Here is a 10,000-nt window from a genome sequence, read left to right on the forward strand (position 1 = left end):
AAACGTAAACAAAGTTTGCAGAGACTGCTAATTTAACTCCCATCGTCATAATTATAAAATTAAGTCCAGAATAATGGCAGCATTAAACATCCAAATACTGTTAATCATATTAAACCTGAAATATAGTTTAATTAAATAATTTGTTGGGAGCCCTCATTATTTCGTTTATTTTTCCTGGTTAATTGGCAGCTCTATATTCTAATAGGAACATCGCATTCACCAAAAAACGACCACGATTTTTACCATTCAAAAACGTCGGAATCTAAATTAAAATTTATCTTTAATCTTTCTATTATTCCATAATCAATAAAGAACTATTTTCCAAAAACCTATATTTACGCGTAACGATTTGCTCCCCGGACAATGATATAAACAACACAGCAAATGATAATGGAGTTATGGATGCTATGAATGTCATCAAATTTCGAAAACAAAATCTCTATATAGTGTATCATTTCATCCGGACATAATTCCTCTAACAAACTGTCCGAAATGTTAAAGCGTATCTCCATTTTCGTAATTGACTATAATAAACATCAGTTCGTTAATGCTTTGCCATTGTCAATGGCCATCAAATGAAGGGTGTACCAACCGTGTGTCACACGATCGTACATAAATTATTTTGTATATATTATTCTTGTATCTGCGCTCTTCCCTCGCACTAAAAAGAACCAGAATAAACATGTCTGCGTTTTTCCTCTGTAACATTGTCTGTTTCTGAAACATGAAATTTTCTGTTGCCTTGAGGTTTTGTATATAAAGGAGAGTGTTCTTTAATAAAGTTACTTAGTTGATTGCTTCCTGCCTTTGAGTCATAACCTTCTCTCGGCCCGTCACATTGGTGACCCCGGAAGTCGACTCGATCCCACCGCCTTTCACCCCCTTCCCCCTCGCCACTCCATCGTTGCTACTATGGCGGACTCTACAGAAGTTGGTGCTGCGGCTGCCCCATTGAAACTTTCATCGTTTGACAGCAGAGAGCCGTTTGCTTGGTTTCAACGCGCAGAAGCCCAGTTTCGCATCAAGGGCGTGACTCGCTCAACTACCAAAGCAGATTATATTCTCGCGGCGATACCCGGGGACACCTTCCCAGAAATATCCGACTGGCTTTGTGAACAAGGAGACACCCCAATAGCGTATGACGCCCTCCTTCTGCAGCAGTACTTGCCGTCGCCAGCCGCCCGTATAGCAAAGCTTTTTCAGCTCTAGCAACAACCGTTGGGGGACCAAAGGGCTTTGCTTGCCCTCAGGGAAATGACCAGTATCTCTAGCCTTCAACCTGCCGCAGACGGCTTTCCTCGTGAGGTGAACCTACTTCGTGCCCTTTGGATACGCCGTTTAGCCGGACCTATACGCGCTGCCATACCCGATGTCGATAGTTAACCCATAAAGGACTTAATGACCAAAACCAACGCCCTTATGGACAGCCACTTCCAGATCTCCATCAACGCCTCCACCCCTGACGAAGAGGATGCCTATTCAACGTCAACCGAAGCTGACATGAATGCCGTAGGACATACACGCCTACCCCATGACGTGCCGAAGCAGTGACAAAGCCGCCCACCACCCACCAATCGCTCGTGCCCCAACAAACGACTTCTACAGCCACTTACTACCTCCCATCCGCCGCAGTTTTGCTACTACCACTTTAGTTTCTAATCTTATCTTTTTACATGATGTAGGAACGGGTGTGTGATTTTTGGTAGACACATGGGTGTCGTTCTCTTTTGCCAAGGGAACTCTTCAAGACATGACGTAGTCTGTCTACATCTGCCGACGTCCGCTTGGTAGCTGCCAACGGATCTGCGATACCCACCTACAGTTACGAGAACCTCACATTATCGTTCGGAAACGGTAAATTCAATTGGAAGTTTCTCGTTGCTGACGTCACATTGCCAGTACTCGGTGCGGATTTCCTCTCTCATTTCCACCTTCTGGTCGATGTCGTCCACCGACGATTGGTCAACGCAGCCTCGTAATTGTCGAGACCTCTTCAACCCGCCCCCTCTAACCTCGCTCGCCACATCAGCGCACCCACGGATGCCTACGCCCACCTCCTCACGTCGTACCCGGAAGTTTTCCGTTCAGAACTTCGCCAAACGCCCACGGTTCCTGCCAAGCACGGTATTTATCACCATATCAAGACGACGGGACCCCTAGTCTTCGCAAAATTCAGACGTCTGGCACCGGAACGATTGGCAGCCACCAAACAGAAGTTCGCCGAAATGGAGAAAATGGGCCTTTGCCAAAAGGCCTCCAGCCCATGGTCGTCACCCTTACACATCGTTCTGAAGAAAGACGGCTCCCTCCGTCCGTGCGGGGATTACAGGCGCCTGAACATGCAAACAGAACCGGATCACTACCCCCTCCCAAACATTGCCGACGTGACCTACCTGCACAAAGCGAAGGTTTTCTCTATGCTCGACCTCCTGAAGGGGTATTATCAGGTGCCTATGAACCCAGAAGACATCCCCAAGACTGCCATCACCACTCCGTTTGGTACATACACCTTCAATTACTCCTGTTTTGGCCTTCGTAATGCTTGGGCCACGTGACAACGTCTCATGGATGGCATCTTAGGGGACCTCCCTTTCTGTGTATGTTATGCGGACGACATACTTGTGTTCTCCTCCTCAAAAGAGGAACACCTCCGTCACCTGCGCATCGTGCTCGACCGCCTGCAACTAAACGGCCTTGTAGTCCGGTACGACAAGTGTACCTTTGGCGCCAACGAATTGTCGTTCTTAGGGCACCGCATTACTCCTGAAGGAGTGCATCCCCTCCCTGAGAAGGTAGCAGCCGTTCAGAACTTCCCCGCGCCCTCAACCGTCAAAGCTCTGCAGGAATTCTTAGGCATGATCAACTATTATCACCGTTTTCTGCCAGCCATTGCCGCCACTCTTGCTCCCCTCTACGCCTCCCTCAAGGGCAAGCCAAAGGACCTGAAGTGGGGTCCCCTTCAAGAAGCAGCCTTTTGCAATGCAAATGCTGTGGCTCTCACTTTTCCTATCCCACATGCCCCTCTCCTTCTCTCCACCGATGCCAGCGACATCACTATTGGTGCAGTACTCGAGCAGGTGGTCAAAGGTTCGCCCCGCCCATTGGCCTTCTTCAGCAGAAAACTGTCCAAGGCAGAATCGGTTATTCTACCTTCGATCGAGAATTGCTGGCGGTGCACTTGGCTGTCCGTCACTTTCGCCATTTCTTAGAAAGTACGGCCTTTGTCATTCGCACAGACCACATGCCTCTGGTGCACGCCTTTACTCGACAGTTTGATGCCTGGTCCGCCCGGCAATGCCGACATCTCTCCACCGTGGCTGAATACAATTGTACCCTTCAATACGTCCCTGGGAAAATGAATCCCGTTGCCGATGCCCTGTCAAGAAACACGTTGGCTGCCGTTCAACTGGGATTGGATTACAACGCCCTGGCTGAAGCCCAACAACAGGATCCAAAGTATCAAGCATGTAGGACATCCTGTACGTCCCTCCGTTGGGAAGACTTCCCCCTCGAAGACTCCAACACCACTCTCCTCTGTGACGTCAGTACTGGTAGACCAGGACCTTGGATTCCTGCTCCCATGCGCCGACAGGTGTTTGATTTCATTCACGGCCTTTCACATCCCTCGTGCTGTTCTACTGCACAGCTGCTAAAGGCAAAGTTCATTTGGCACGGCATTTCTAAGGATGCTAAGGATTGGGTCCACGCCTGCACTTCTTGCCAAACTTCCAAAGTACATCGACACACGGATTCAGGATTGGGCACCTTTCCTCAACCTCAGTGTCGTTTCGCACACATTCACGTCGACGTTGTAGGCCCCCTACCCACATCACAAGGACATCGTTACCTGTTTACCGTCATCGACTGCTCCACTCGTTGGCCTGAAGCCAGTCCCATGGAAACTGCAACGTCCGCCTCATGTACGTCTGCCTTACTCTCTGGATGGATTGCAAGATTTGGTATCCCTGAGCATATTACTTCTGACAGGGGAACCACTTTCACCTCTCAATTGTGGACATCATTAGCAAATCTCCTGGGTATCACCCTACATCAGACAACGGCCTGCAACCCCGCTGCCAATGGAATGGTTGAACGTTTTCATCGCACCCTCAAAGCAGCTTTGATATCCCCCTGCAAGGATTGCAACTGGTTTACTCAGCTTCCCTGGGTCCTCCTGGGACTAAGGACCAATCCTAAAGACGCCCTCGACGTCTCGGCAGCTGAAATGGTGTATGGCAACCCGTTGGTCGTCCCTGCCAAATTTTTTCCTTCTACAACCTCCTCCGACGATCTCCTGCGCATACATCACATCGTGGGAAAATTTACTCCATGCCGCCAGAATTACAAGCCCCCAGCGAAGCATCACATACCAACAGACTTGCACTCTGCAACGCACGTCTTCCTGCGCAACGACACTAGCAAGCTATCGCTAACGTCCCCTTACACGGGCCCTTTCCTTGTGATCTGACGCAGTCCGAAAGCATTCCTACCAAACATTCGAGGCAAAGAAGACTGGGTCTCCATTGATCATCTAAAACCTGCTTATCTTCTGCCAGATGACCCGCCTATAGTTCGCCTCTTTAGATCAGGGCGCCCTATTTAATATGTACAGTACGTCATTTTTAGGGGAGGGAACCATGTACCAACCGTGTGTCACACGATCGTACATAAATTATTTTGTATATATATTATGCTTGTATCTGCGCTCTTCCCTCGCACTAAAAAGAACCAGAATAAACATGTCTTCGTTTTTCCTCTGTACATTGTCTGTTTCTCAAACATGAAACTTCCTGTTGCCTTGAGGTTTTGTATATAAAGGAGAGTGTTCTTTAGTAAAGTTACTCAGTTGATTGCTTCCTGACTTTTAGTCATAACCTTCTCTCGGCCCGTCACAAGGGAAAAGAATTTAATTTAATTGTATCATAGCCTCAATTTTGTATGATAAATTTTGGTATGTAGAGAGGTTATTATTATTATTATTATTATTATTATTATTATTATTATTGTTGTTGTTGTTGTTGTTGTTGTTGTTGTTGTTGTTGTTGTTGTTACACCCGTTTTCATAAAGTTGAAGTCTTCTGCGTGAAAAATTGCTAAAAGTTACCTTGAATTTGAATTAAAGTTATTGATAGAAAATAAGGTTGATTTTTTACTGAAAAATCATGTGGCCATACCTAGTGCATTGCGACACTATTCTTTTTTCTCTGCATTTACCTTCTTTATTTTTGTGGGTAGATACAAAGACAGAGGTGGTCTCCAATATAGAATTCAATGGTTGTTTTAAATTTTGCAGAAGAGTGAAGCGTTTTAATCTTTGATGTTGAAATTAGGTTGAATAAAAGGCTAGTGTCTTGTTTAATTACAGAATTATCTTTTTTGAAGTTTTTGAAAAAAAAAAAAAAAAATATTAATGCTATAATGTTGAATCCAAAATACTTTAGAATTTATTAAATATTGATATAAAACTATTATTACAGGTAAGAATTAGAAGAAACCAGATGAATCAAATGATGACAAATACGACATATCATAATGATAAATGAGTAATTACAAGTACGTATATTGCTGTTATCCGGAATTGCATAGGACGAGATTCCTTAATCAGTAAGTAGGAGAATGATTGATAAGTTTGAATAATTATTAGACTATCAAAAATCTAATTTTGCTTTCCTGGAGTAAATCAAGGTTAGGCTGAAATTGGCTGATGATTGTATTTTATAGATAATGTTGAAAATAATCATATATTGTGGTGCCAGAGGTTACTGGGATCTCGCACGGAAAGAGGGAAAATTTCCTGAAAACAAAACATGAACAAAGTTCGCAGAGATTGCTAATTTAACTTCCATCGTCATAATTATAAAATTAAGTCCAGAATAATGGCAGCATTAAACATCCAAATACTGTTAATCATATTAAACCTGAAATATAGTTTAATCAAATAATTTGTTGGGAGGCCTCATTATTTCGTTTATTTTTCCTGGTTAATTGGCAGCTCTATATTATAATAGGAACATCGCTTTCACCAAAAAACGACCACGATTTTTACCATTCAAAAACGTCGGAATCTAAATTAAAATTTATCTTTAATCTTTCTATTATTCCATAATCAATAAAGAACTATTTTCCAAAAACCTATATTTACGCGTAACGATTTGCTCCCCGGACAATGATATAAACAACACAGCAAATGATAATGGAGTTATGGATGCTATGAATGTCATAAAATTTCGAAAACAAAATCTCTATTTAGTGTATCATTTCATCCGGACATAATTCCTCTAACAAACTGTCCGAAATGTTAAAGCGTATCTCCATTTTCGTAATTGACTATAATAAACATCAGTTCGTTAATGCTTTGCCTTTGTCAATGGCAATCATATGAAGTGAAAAGAATTTAACTTAACTGCATCATAGTTTTTATTTTGTATGATAGATTTTGGTATGTAGAGGGAATGATATAATTATTATTATTATTATTATTATTATTATTATTATTATTATTATTATTATTATTATTATTATTATTATTATTATTATTATTATTATTATTATTAGAAATTCCATTTATCAAACAGGAGACAATACTTATTGTCTCAGTCATCATGCAACCGCTAAGTTAGGATAAATTCCCTGTACACGAAACTTTTGCAGCATTTATCTGTTCTAATACATATATATATATATATATATACATCCAAAATTGGATGAAACGGTTATAATGCCGTTAAGTTTCAATGCATAATTCTGAAAAAGAATTTATTCAGTAAAAAATAAAATAAAGCCACAACAATACTATTGATGTCAATATTTTGTTTTTGCTCTCTTGCAGTTTTGAATAAAAAAAAAAATATAACCTTTTGTTATGATTCACTCTACTTTTTCGTTCCTCGCATGACCGATCCTTGAATCTAAAATAATTTTCTTACTCAGTTCATTTTTCCCAGGATTTTGTAAAGTATTTCAGTAATTATCACACAACCCCACACCTTCAGTCTAATTCCAAGCTGTAGTAAGTGCCTTTTCCATTTGCTTTAGAATTTGTTAATAGCTAATGATTCTGAGCCAAACGAATTGGGCTCAGTTTTGAGGTTATAAGGCTCAAGGAAGTTAGCTTTACTTTGGAAGTTACTCCACATACAATGTACTTCAATGTATCACAAGTGGTAATTTTCCTGATTTGGCTGGTGATATTTCAATTTGTAAACTGTTCTCGGTCAAGTGTAGAAAATTATTTAAACTTCTAATATTCTATTATTCATCGAGAGAAAAAAAAATTAAATTTCAACATTTAAGTGCGGTGCTTGCATATTATGTTTGGAAACACTATTTTGCCCTACGAAAACCTTAGATATATTCATTTGTAAATAACATATTATTTTTTCTACAAATAAGAGGAGAATAGTCAGTTGCTGTGGCCTGATTGGTAACGTCTCTGCCTGGTGTTTGCCAGTCGGGGGTTCGAGTCCCGCTCAGACTCGTTAGTTCCATTAGTGTCTGCAACTTTACTATCCTTGTGAGTTAAGGTTAGGGGGTTTAGGGGAGCCTATAGGTCTATCTGCTGAGTCATCAGCAGCCACTGCCTGGCCCTACCTGGTCCTAGCTTGGGTGGAGAGGAGGCTTGGGCGCTGATCATATGATATATGGTCAGTCTCTAGGGCACTGTCCTGATTGCTAGGGCAATGTCACTGTCCCTTGCCTCTGCCATTCATGAGCGACCTTTAAACCTTTAATAGCAGTGCAATTAAGTTAAGCAATAGATACGGCTAATCAGACAATAATTAAAATTATGTAAACTTATAAGGTCATCCATGTAATACAATTGCCGATCGTCCAAGCATCATAATTTTGGACATGTTAGACTTTTATTCTTCCTTTTATAAAAGACCTTTATCGATTAATGTCCCTTGATTTGATTATTTTGAAATCACCATTAACTCTCTTTACTGCGGTATGATTCATTAATTTTCATGTCTATTTCTTTTTCATTTTTGGTTTCTATTTTACTTCTTCCATTATGTAATTTTTTCTTATAATTCATCTGCAGGTATGATTGCTAGCTTATATTGCATACTTAACTCATGGCATTTGGGGTGGAGAATTGAATACCGATATGTGAACTAAAAGTTGGTTTATGGACGAGGGGATGAAACTATAGATAAGGAAGCAGTTTCGATATGATTACTGTATATGTAAATGCATTGCAATATCTGGTTCCACTTTATTTATGGCTTCTGTGAATGAATGGATATGGTGCTGGTAAATCACAGTTCATCGGTGCGGATCACCAAATAGGATATTTGTCCAGATAATCAAGGTATAATTCATTAGATTAGTAACTCTTGGGTAAATCTAATTAAACAAGAAAATTATAATTAAATTCAAAACAGCTACGCCAGGAATTCTGGAAAATATCCCAATTATAATATGTCGTTTCAGCTGAAAAATCCTTCTATCTATCTAAATATCTATCTATCTTTCTATCTATCTATCTCTCACTATCTGTCTATCTATCTATCTCTCGCTATCTGTCTCTCTAAGTATCACACCCATTTCCGGCAGGCAGCATACTGTGAACAATTACGGGGCATTACGGAGATTGAAAATGCTACAAAAGCATGGAAACGCCGTGTTGCAATAGCTGTAAAACCTATAAAGTTGCAGTGCATATGCTGTGCGTATCTTTTTTCATTACAATATAGCATTTCCTTTTGTAACATACGCGGCTATTGGGATTGATTCGGGCGAAATATAATGATCAATAAAGCGTGGCATATTTTCCCCGTTTTTTCATGTATGATCATTCACAGGGAACAAGGGAGCTATTTTGAAGGGATAGTTGAAGTTTTTCACATGTTCGGATTTCAAAAACTTTCATTTATTTTTGTTGTTGAGAGGTGTATGATACATGAAATGTATAGTATTGAATGCGGAAAATGTAGATGCCTTTCATTCTGGTATATGAATTGTGTGTATGCGTATGTGAATGTGTATATATCAGTGTTCAGGTACAATAGGTTGTTATTATTATTATTATTATTATTATTATTATTATTATTATTATTATTATTATAAGCCAAGCTAGAACCCTAGTTGGATAATTAAGATGCTATAAGCCCAGGGGCTCGATCGGGGTAAAATAGCTCAGTAAGGAAAGAAAATAAGGAAATAAATAAGCGCTAAGAAAAAAATGAACAATAAATTATTCTAAACTCAGTAACATCGAAACAGATATGTCATATATAAACTGAACAATTAGGATCCACGTACAAAAAAAAAACAGTCCGAGCCAAGGTCATATACGATTTTAAATAATTCAGTACATGACCCAACATCATAAAATATAAAAGACGCGCCCACTGACGTGAGTAATATTGTCCATTTATATGGCCCTGTGGTCTACCCACTATGAATACCAAGTATCAGAAGGTCAAGTCCTTCCTTCTCTTTCGTTGTTCAGTTGTGCCTGTTCTCTCCTTTTCATGATCTCCAAAGGGATTTTATTTTTCCTTTTTTTTCTGTTGTTTTATCCAGCAATTTTTCTTTCCTTCCACAATAATTTGAACTTACATTTTCGTTTTTGATAAGTTACCGAGCTGAGTAATTTTTCATTTTTTTTCTTTAATATCTTCATAAGGTTTGTATGTATTTCTCCATTTTTTCTCGTCGATTATTATTTTTTTTAGTTTCTTCCATCCTAATTCACGACCTTCGACAGGTGTTTCTTTTTTATCTTTTCTAGTAATCTATCGAGTTCTTTCGTTTGCTATTCCTCACTTCTTCACTATGTTTATTGGGTGAAATCATTAGTAATATCTATTTATTTATAACTGTAATTGCAGTAAAAGATAATGAAGAATTACTGATTCCCGATTTTCTAGAAATCAATATTCGATTTTTTATTCATTTGACTTGGATTTCCACTAATTCAGTACATCTACAAATACTATCACAGTAAAATTCAATTTACTGTATATTCTGTATAAGCTTCATTTACAGTGAA

The 10,000-nt window shown here is 39.8% G+C and overlaps 1 long non-coding RNA gene across 1 annotated transcript in view; it reads left to right on the plus strand.

Moving 5' to 3' along the window:
- The window catches only part of LOC137646016 (uncharacterized), a 1,300,281-nt gene that overhangs the window by 1,232,093 nt on the left and 58,188 nt on the right, over positions 1 to 10,000 (plus strand). Inside the window, exon 5 of the long non-coding RNA XR_011045378.1 lies at positions 5,478 to 5,604. This is a non-coding gene — a long non-coding RNA (uncharacterized lncRNA). The remainder of the gene's footprint in view (positions 1 to 5,477; positions 5,605 to 10,000) is intronic.

Source organism: Palaemon carinicauda, chromosome 8 (assembly GCF_036898095.1).
Source record: "Palaemon carinicauda isolate YSFRI2023 chromosome 8, ASM3689809v2, whole genome shotgun sequence".
In the NCBI taxonomy this organism is placed as follows: Eukaryota; Metazoa; Arthropoda; class Malacostraca; order Decapoda; family Palaemonidae; genus Palaemon; species Palaemon carinicauda.